Below are 9,104 nucleotides of genomic sequence, written 5' to 3' on the forward strand. Positions count from 1 at the left end.
TCTCAGTACAGATCTTTTCCCTTTCTCATATCAGTTCGGCCCTCTCTGGGCTACTCCTCCTCAGAGAAGCCTTCCTGACCATCAGATTCAGAGACAAGTTCTCTGCAGTAGGCTTTGTCCTTGATATCTCCTCCCTGCTTCTTCACGTGCAGGGTTTCCCATTCATGGTCCGAATGTCATCTCTGGGCTGGATCAGAGAAAACACACAGCACCCCAGATATTCACTCCTGCAGAGTGAAGAAAAGTTCTGAGATTTCTACAAGTGAGACTGCAGTGGAAGTCCATAAGACACCAGCAAAAGGAGAAAGAAAAAATCAAGGGTGACACAAAACAGCTGGAATTAGCAGATAGGAAAATAGCAGGCATGTCCTTGGTTGCTGATGAAATCAGAACTTTCCTGTCTTATTCTCAGTGAGCCTCGGTTTTATAAGAAACTCCAAGTGCATAGCAAAGCAGCCAGCTATACAGGGAAGTTACCAAACTCTTGTGTGAACGTTTCCACTGGGCTCTGGAGCAGTGTCAAACGAAGCTGAGAAGTTCTGGGCCAGTTGCTGTCAAGGAAGAGGAAGTCTCGGCCCTGTGCCTTGCAGGAGATGAAAGCTCTGCTGGCCTCACAGGGGTCCTCCAGTTCTAGGACCTTGGCAGACAGGACAGTTGAGGCCAAAAGGCCAAGCCAAGGCCCATGGAAACAGAAATAAGTGAGGAATGAGGACACATTGGAGGACTCAGACAGCTACAAATCCAAAGCAAGCAGCCAGTCCAGGAAACTTGGAGCCACCCCGGCACCTACAGCCTACTCCAGAGCCACTTGGGTAAGGACCTTTCTGCACAACTGTTCTGGTCCTGATCACCTATAAGCAAACTGCTCTCCCAAACTGGGGCTTGTCTTCCTGCTATAAACTGAAGATGGATCCTGGTCCCTCACTTTTGGGGATATGCTGGGATAAAAGCTACGGTGGGTACCCAACATAAAGCCACTCATTTGGCCATGTGCAGGTTACATATAGGGAAAAGTAGCACCTGAACCCTTATATTGTCTGATAACCCAAGGGATTTTGTCTTGAGTTGTGAAATTGGAAAGCCAAAATCAGGTACCTTTCTTTCACCAAAGTAGTGAATTGTTGGAGTAGATGTTATATCGAGATTTTGCCAATAGAACATAAAAGAATGAAGGTGATATTGCCCAGGGGAATGAGTATTCTCTGTGGAAGGTGGATGATATCCTAGCAGGTACCACTGTGTGAATTCAAAGGTTGTCCTATTAGTATGGGAATCAGGTTCCATTGCAGCTGGTAATGGAGCAGAATAAGAGTAATCAGGAGTTCAAGGCTAGAGGATGCGTTCCATCTTTTGTGTGAGTTGTCAGGGTAGTCCTTATTGAGAAAATGGCATTTGATCAAAGACTCGAAGGAGAAGGAATGAGCCGTGTGGCTCTCTGGGGAAAGAGTATTAAGAGACAGAGGGAATAGTCAGTGCAGAGGCTCATGGTGGAGCAAGACTTGGCAAGAAGGCCAGTGTGATCTGCAGAATGAGAGAAGATGAGTAATAAACAAAATTCATGAGCCACATTGCATAGGGCAGTAGTAGTAGAAGTGATGGGAACTGCAATTGAGAGTGTTTAAAAATGTTTACAGCATTTTAATATTGTTGCACTATCCTACTGTATTTTTATAGTACTTTAAACAAAAAAAAAAACCCCTGCTTTTTCACAGAAATTTGAGAATCACTAAGATAGACCTTGAGGCCCTACATAAAGGACATTGATTTTCAGAGTTATAAGGGGTATACTTGCAGGGTTCTGAGTAGAGAAGAAATAGTTTTAATATGGCCACTTTAGATATTACAGTTTATTTGGCACTTAACTCTACTTAAAATTTCATCTCTTTTTTTTTTTTTGCTACAGAGACTCATAGAGGACTACCCTCCTTGAAGTCAGGATCCATGTCATGTTGATATTTCCATTTCTCATAAAATAGTACGGTAGGCATTCAATACGTGTTAGTTTGAATTGAATGAAAAAGGAAGAGGGTCACTTTGACTGCCGGGCTGAGATCAGACTGTAGGAGATCAAGAGTGGAATCAAGAAGACCAGTGAGGCGGCTCCGGTGTAACTCCGGAGAGACTGGAGTAGAGGAGGTGATGATAGAGGCTGTGTGCCCTTCAGAGCATCATGACCAGATATAATCAGAATGCACTTGCTGAGACAGCTCTGAGAAAATAAGCCCCCACCAACTGGCCCAGATGCCACCCCTTTGAGGGGATGGATGCTAGGCCTCAGTTGGGTATAGGGTTCTCGAATCGCCATCTAGCCTAAACTGCTATTCTCAGGCATTAATAGCTTATTCTCCCTTTGGAATAATAACTGCTGTAATATAGTTTCTTGCTTCTGCAAGGATGAGAAGAGATATAACAGATGGAAATGGGCACACTGAGGGGGTACTCAGGCATCAGAGGTGGGAGTAGGCAAAAGTCTTCTATAACTAGCTCTTCTCTCCTTTGAATCTTTGCTTCTATCCAAGTCTCCTCTGTTCATCATTTCCTCTTATGTGACCACATGACCTCCGGGATTCCCACCATTATGGATACAGGTGAGCACTGTCCTTACATCTCTCAGGGGAAATTCAGAGATTCAGGATAATTAAAGAGAAATAGAAGTGGTAGCTTTTGTAAGTCGTCTGCACTCCTCAGTTGGAGGGGATGTCTTGCTTATTACACTGAATGTTTTTGTTTTAGGAAAAAAAGCCCACAGTGAGATATCTTCCAGGAATCATGGCAACTAAATGTGGCATAGTTTGAGGATGGTCAAAGGATGGTAAAGTCCACATACAGGACATTACCCTAGCGATCAAGAGGGAGCTGTTTTTGCTCCTGATCTTATCATCATGTTGATGAATGACCTTATATAGGCCAAGGACTTTAGGTTTTCATGGTGTTTAAGGATTATTTCCCTTGCAGTTGAGTTCCCGATTTAGCATTTACCAGTTTCTTTCGAAGAGTCTGTGTCATTTTTCCCCCATGGAATTCCACTTAATGTGCTTCCTTAGATTGCTGGTTTGGACTCGAGCCCAGACTTTCTTCTCTTGCCTCCTTCTCCACCACTGGTCTTCTTTTCATAACCAGACACTTAGAAACTTGCTTTCTTCTTGTTAGAGCTGGCTAGTCTCAGGATGGCCTTTTATGATTCTACTCCCAGAAAATAGGCCATTTAAGAATTGAGAATACACCTATAGACAGACAGACAAATGACATAAAGCATAACTCTTTCCCTCAGTTTTTTCATTGTGTCAGAATATCCCAAAAGAGACAGAATAAGAGAAAAGTAGGTTGAATTAAGGTATATTTACCTATGATCACAAAAATTGGAGGTTAAAATATTAATTGGAAAATAAAACTTAGCCTTTTAATTAGCAGAAGACTGAATCACGTGAATTCCAGTTAGGTATTTCTTCTCTGTTGTGGTTTAAATGTAACTCTTTCCTCATTCCATTATTTTCCTTCTCCACAATCCAGTGTAATTTTATTCTTTCAGGTTTCGAGATCAAGAATGGGATTAAAAAAGATAATCCAAAATGGGAAGGTTCAGAAGTAGACATGAACATGGGTATATGGAGAAAGTCTCGTGGAGAAGTGTTCTGGCACTCTGAGCCGAAAACAGGCTGGGAGGGTGAGAGTGTTGAGAAGGCAACACAGACATTCTCCAGGGAAGAGTGAGGAGAGAACCCCATCTCAAGAGAGGATAAGTCACCAGAGACTTTGGACCAGGAAGAAGGCCTGGACTCTTCCCCTCTGTGGGAGAAAGTGCTCTCAGAGTTCTCCCTCCTCACCACCAGCCAGCCCCAGAACTGGAAAAAGCTTCTAAATATCATCACAAATGTGGGAAAAGCTTTAACTGAGGTTCTTATCTTGTTTGGTAGAGAATCCACACAGGAGGGAAGCCTTACAAGAGCAGTGAATGTGAGAAAGGCTTCAGCGAGCATTCCAACCTCACTGCCCAACTAAGAACTTACACGGTGGGGAATGTGGGAGAAGCTTCAACCAGAGCTCTAGCCTCATTGTTCACCAGAGGCCTCACACTGGAAAGAAGCCTTGTCAGTGCACTGTCTGTGGGAAGAGATTCAACACCAGTGCCCAGTTTAGCATTCACCGGCGTGTCCATACAGGGGAGAGCCTATACAAGTGTGTGCAGTGTGGGAAAAGCTTCAACAATAGCAAGCACTTCAGTGCCCACCAGAAAACCCACACTGGGGAACAGCCTTACAAGTGCTCTCAGTGAGAGAAAAGTTTCACTAAGAATGCCGCACTCATCCGCCATCAGGAAGTACACACAAGAGATCTATCACAGGAAGAGATGTGCTGAGTGTGTAGGAAACTGGACACCTCAGTTCCCTAAATCGACATGTGTTTCTCAGAGCTTCCTTCTGCTGCGAGAGTTTTACTAGCCACACCCTGGATTAGCAGTAAACTTATTGACAACTGGTTCTCAAGTACCATGTCTGGGAATAGGAATCAGCCTAAGAATGCTGAACCCTCTTCCCATCTCTGCCTCTGATTCCAGAGTCTTGTCTCACTGTGGACTTTAATTTTGCTTACAAGGGCAGAGGCTACAGGACCCATAAATCCTGCCAAGAAATTAGGGTATCCTAGGTGTGAACAGAGAATGGGTCACTGGATGCCTGAGAACTGTGAGAACTGTTTCTGGGCCATGTTAGAAGAAATTTTCCCTCTCATGGGGAGCACATCTAGAAGTTTAACAGCATGGCTCTGTTCTAAACCAACAGTTGAGCTCTAGGCACCTACTATTTTGTACTACTGCTACCTTCAGGGAGGATCGATCACTACTCTGTAACACAGCCACCACTGAAAAGGGAGCAAAAGAAATGAAAGACAGGTTAAGCCATTGAGTAATAGTAAATCAAAGCAAGTGATCCTTAGCGAGTGTAACATCTGGTTTAATCTTTGTAAGATTTCTTATTTCACCATCACCCTCACTCGTTCCTGGTTTCTTGTCTCTTATAATCAGTTTCTACAAGTTTTTAAGCATTACTATTTCTGATGAAAATAAAGATGTTTCTCCCTCCACTTCCTTTGTCTTTGGTTGTAATTTTCTCCATTAGAAACTTAACACTCACGTAGAAGCCTGCAAGGTCCTGAGGAAGATCTAAATGTAGCACCTGCTTCAGGGCAGTAGCACATACAGAGAAGGAATAAGGGGCAGGAAATGGGAGAGAAGGAATAGAATAAGGTGGGAAGGGTTTGAGCCTTCACTGAGAAGAGAGATCACAGGCGTAAGAAAAATTGAGGGACTGCAGGAGGCTCTGACTGCAGGTGAAAGGCAGGGTGAGTGTGAGGAGCCCTAAGAACCAATGTTAAAAGGTGATCCAGTACAAGGCATAGGTATTTAAGCCTTTTTGAAATCTCCACGAATAAAAAGTACTAAAAGGAGGGTACATTATACATGACTCTTGGCCCATACACTGACAATGTTAGTATCTTGGATAACTTACGGTGAAAAGCAAGTGACATTCTACCTTAAAGACAAGAAATTTTTTTTTCTAAACAGGAAAGAGAAGTAAAGGCAGGACAGAGAATATACTTCAGTGTTTCCTCAGTTTAAACCTTGCTGGGGCCACTCTACATTTTCCTGCATATGCTGCCCTTGAACATGGCCCTTAGGACAAGGTATGCTGGCCAGTTCCCAGAGACACATACTTACCTCTGCTCTACAAAAAATCAAAAATTAACATCTTTGAAGGTCCTGAGTAAAGATAAAGAATGTTTGGGACAGCCTGGCTTCATTGGAGATTCATGGTGGGGAAGAAGGACACAGCCCTGGGGTGGATCAATTATTGAAGGCCTTTGGTTATGATATCCAAGAAGTTAGATTTGATAAATGAGGAGAGCCACCGAAAGTCAATACAAATGCTATGGAATTGGAGATCATGCCTCACTAGCATGCAACTCCCACTCCTGGGTCTTCTGTGGCCAGGGAAACTGGGATGCAACTAGAGAACTGGCATTTTCAAGTTGCCTTCACCTCTAATTTGCTTTATTCTCTTGTCTGCTGGGCAGAAGAAGAAACATTGAGTACTAGATCTCACAACCCTTGCCTGTGAGCTACTCTGAATGGTCCGGAGTAGATGGGTAAGAATTAGAGAACACATTTATTTAGGAATTAATTTGATCATCTGTAATGTACCAGGTATTGTAGTAGGAGGTAGATATAAAGAAGTGAACAAAATAAACAACCATCCTGAACCATACTAATGGGCCCCTTGGAAATAACAGTGCCAATCAGGCAGCACTACTTGTCTACCAACCCCCCACGATCCGAATGCCAGTGCTTCAGGGCCTATCAAGCTTCCAAATTCTGGTCAACTTTTCCCTGTATTCTCTCAACCCCATGTGTAGTAGCTGCTTTGTACCGTTACCATTTCTGTTACCTACATGTCTACTTCCCATTACCTAATGCAGCCTAATAATACATTGAGAATGAATTTGAAGTAGGTTTTACAAAAGTTTACACCCACAAATTTATAGATAATGCCAATGTGTAAAATTACCCACCTGGTTTGGTTCAGCCCTTCAGATGTGCATTAACACAGGTTTTACCCCTGTAAAATAACTACTGGGGCTCTACATATAGTTTCTTTACTTCCTTCCCTCACCGAAACATTTTAACTAATTGATTCAATTGTTTAATTGACAATATTCCTTTTTTCCAAGGATTCATAACCACTTCCCATAGAATGGATCAAATATTCTCGCTACAACCCAGAGAAGTAGGGCAAAGCCTACTTACTGATTGTCAACCTCACATATCTATTGTGGTTCCTCAGCCTAAGATGGTAGATGGATGCTCACAGCCAAAAGAACTGGGTCCCTCAAGCCTCCTTACCCCACTCTCCTTTCCTCTTGCCACCTCTTATATGCCTCTCCTGTGAGGGGATCACCTTATCAGTTTGGGAACAGCCCAGGACTTCAGGGATCCTGAACTACAGTGAGCATTTCATTGTTCACTTGGTCAAAGATGAATCCTCACTTTCACCATTATCAGCTACAGCCTCACGGTCCTGCTACTCATCCTTGGCTTCGTTCTGGGTAGAGACAAAGAGAAGGGTTGAGCATCTTTTTCTTGTAAAGAACACAGGACAAGTAACCTCACCACTCCCTGTGGTAGGGGGGTTAACCTGAAAGATTTTGAACTTAGTGCCCTGCTTTGGCATCTGGAAAAAGCTGTGCTCCTGAAGCTGCTTGGGCATTCCCCATTCACATGGCCATTATAGCAACACCTATGGAGTTTTCATAACTTTATGATTAACTGAGAGTTGCAAGTTAAGTCTGTGTTTCCTCATAGCCCCAATATGTACCTGTTATCATAGGTTAAGTAATTTGCACGGTGACTAGAGAAAGGAGCTGGATTTTGAACATGGGCCAAATCAATATGAAAACCTTTAATTACTCGTCTCACTCTTAACTTTCTGGCTAACAATTTTTGTGAGACTTCAGAGTGGTGACCTTACACTGTTACATGAGACAAGGGTCTCAAATTCTGTGTAGTTCTTACTAATTGCCATTTTTGCTAAATGTTAAAATGTAGCACAGTATTTTGCAGATGTAGTTGTAAAGAGGATGAGCTTGGGGGGAACGCAACCTTGTAAATGTAGCCAACTGTAAAGAAGAAATCAACCAAATAGTGTATATAAGCAATGGCCACACCACGCTCAAGGAGGCAAGAGCTTTGGATGTGAATCCCATCTCCTTTACTTGCTGCAAGTAAATAAAACTACCTAATAACAACCACGTCTAGTTCTTGAGTTGAACACTTCAAGCACTCATTCTTGAGTAGAACACCCCTTGAGTTCGGTAACAAATTTGGTGATTCTTGTAGAATCCTCCTAAAAAGTCTCTCTCTCAGCCTGGTGTGGACACTGGGTGAAGCAGTCAGCAATGGCAGCTTGTCTGGGATTTACTTGCCTGCATCTCCACCGGATGGAGGATCTATTCTATAGGAAATTCCAGCTTGGTGCTAACTACCTGAACCGCTGCCTGACCAGACTTAACAGTGGAGTGGCCACCCAAACCTGTTCTGTTCAGTGGACTGGAAGGTAGGCAGATAGGTCAGCCCTGTGGTCACTTTAATTAGTGCTTCTATTCCAGTTTGGGGTATCAGGTTGTCTAAAGGATAGTATCATTTCTGGTGCATGCTCGGTTTCAGCTTGGTGACATAGGAACTGTCTCCCAGACATTGGATTCAGGGCCCAACCTAGGTCAAACTCTGGAAAGTTGAGGAACGCCTGCAGGGCAATCCAAGACATCCTTAGATGATGACTTCTGGTCTGGCTGTCTGGTTGTCAGGAAACCTTGTGTCACGGATAGTGTTTTCGGTGGGCTAGAGGTTATTGGTTCTGTTCTACAGGAGTTGGATTTTGTTCTTTGCATGTACTTTTACGTTGCCTTGTTTATCTTATATGTAAATGTGCAAGCTATAGGAACCTCAGATTCGATCCCCAAATTCAGCCCCTTGGGTTACTTTCTCCAGAAATGGATTTGTCTATTTTAGTTAAAGAAATTAAGTGCTTATATAATTTTAAAAATGTAACAAGTGTGTCAGTGGGAAGAAATTATGTCTGTCCTGTCCAAGGTAGCTTTGCTTGAGGTGTGCAATCTAGTGTAGATTCGGGAGGCATTATTTTCTAAGTGCAGCTTCTTTGCTTCCTCAAGTTGCAGCATTTCATCTGTTACTAATCGCATTCAAGCTTCTCCTCCAAAACTCCTACCCTGCTTCCATCCAAGGAGTGTACTTTCTGAAGCATCTGCAGCCAGGGTGGAACTCATGAAGGCACCCCAGCAGTTTCCTGAATGCTGGTGAGGTTCCCATCAGACAGGCCTCACCACCTTCACTGAGGAGGCTCATGGTTTCCAGCGGAGGTGATCTGGGACGAGCAAGACTGAGAGGCAAAGGTTTGGCTGTGGGACTCGGGGCCAGTCTATCTATGGCTAATGGTGTAAAGATATATGCTTGGAGTTATATGGGAAGAATTATCTATGAGCCACAATTGAAGCATGTTTTGTAGGCTGTTTGAATACGTGACCTTCCCCAAATC

The 9,104-nt window shown here is 43.3% G+C and overlaps 1 pseudogene; it reads left to right on the forward strand.

The window, feature by feature from the left end:
* LOC105303108 overlaps positions 1 to 5,079 on the forward strand; it is a 14,885-nt pseudogene extending 9,806 nt beyond the window's left edge.
* Positions 5,080 to 9,104: the final 4,025 nt, after the last annotated feature.

This window comes from Pteropus vampyrus, unplaced genomic scaffold (genome assembly GCF_000151845.1).
Source record: "Pteropus vampyrus isolate Shadow unplaced genomic scaffold, Pvam_2.0 Scaffold300, whole genome shotgun sequence".
Lineage (NCBI taxonomy): Eukaryota > Metazoa > Chordata > Mammalia > Chiroptera > Pteropodidae > Pteropus > Pteropus vampyrus.